At 39.4% G+C, this 330-nt stretch overlaps 1 protein-coding gene across 4 annotated transcripts in view; it reads right to left on the reverse strand.

Annotated features, from left to right (window-relative positions):
• LOC107725857 (TRAF2 and NCK-interacting protein kinase-like) overlaps positions 1-330 on the reverse strand; it is a 68883-nt gene that overhangs the window by 39418 nt on the left and 29135 nt on the right. The gene's annotated exons all lie outside the window — the stretch shown is intronic.

Raw genomic sequence — 330 nt, forward strand, 5'->3', positions numbered from 1 at the left:
TGTCGATCATGGATCAAATCGATCCACAATGACAAACAGCGAATATATCTGTGACGTTTAATGCATTTGAGACGTTGTGTTTTCCTCAGTGCATAACTGACATGTCACAGTTATATTCTTCATCTGTAAATGTTAGAAAGTCACGCAAACATATCCATTTTGCTGTCAGGAGTGGGCGAGGCTGACGCGAGTGAACGAGTGCTGCTGCGGGCATGCGCACTAAACAGACTGAGCGCAATCTAATAGGAGCGCAGTAATATACATTTTGCTAAAATATTTGTTGTTGGACATTAAATGTGTCTTTTGTAGAATTTTAAACCTACATATAAA

The sequence above is a fragment of the Sinocyclocheilus rhinocerous genome, unplaced genomic scaffold (genome assembly GCF_001515625.1).
Source record: "Sinocyclocheilus rhinocerous isolate Xijiao unplaced genomic scaffold, SAMN03320098_v1.1 scaffold1508, whole genome shotgun sequence".
NCBI classification, from domain to species: domain Eukaryota; kingdom Metazoa; phylum Chordata; class Actinopteri; order Cypriniformes; family Cyprinidae; genus Sinocyclocheilus; species Sinocyclocheilus rhinocerous.